Source organism: Penaeus monodon, chromosome 21 (assembly GCF_015228065.2).
Source record: "Penaeus monodon isolate SGIC_2016 chromosome 21, NSTDA_Pmon_1, whole genome shotgun sequence".
In the NCBI taxonomy this organism is placed as follows: domain Eukaryota; kingdom Metazoa; phylum Arthropoda; class Malacostraca; order Decapoda; family Penaeidae; genus Penaeus; species Penaeus monodon.
The window spans coordinates 42,214,387-42,214,831 of NC_051406.1; positions in this window are offsets into that span (position 1 = coordinate 42,214,387).

Below are 445 nucleotides of genomic sequence, written 5' to 3' on the forward strand. Positions count from 1 at the left end.
CATACAAGTTTATTATTTATCCCAGTAATCTTAGCCAGCATTCCTTTCAGTCTCCGGATCTCCCAGACATTATTCATGACACACCGTATCAAAGGCCCCAATCAGTCAAAGACCGAACCCACGAACTCCACAGAGATTCGGTGTGCCAAACTACGGTCTGCCAATCCAATCTGCTGCGATCCCTGGACCAACTGTCTCGAAGGTTGCTGCTGCGTCTCCCCTTTTCTGTTCTGTGAGGGATGGCTACAACTCCGGGGGTGGGGGTGGAGGGGTACCAGACGGAGATGGTCAGGATACCCTGCGATATACAGAATTCCACAGTCCATCGGGGATGAAATAAACAGATAGATAAAAAAAATAAAACAAATAATAGGGAGGTCTCCGCTTTAACTTCTACCAGGGTATGTGATCCCTATAACTAGTCGGGGATAAGGTGCTGGAAGCA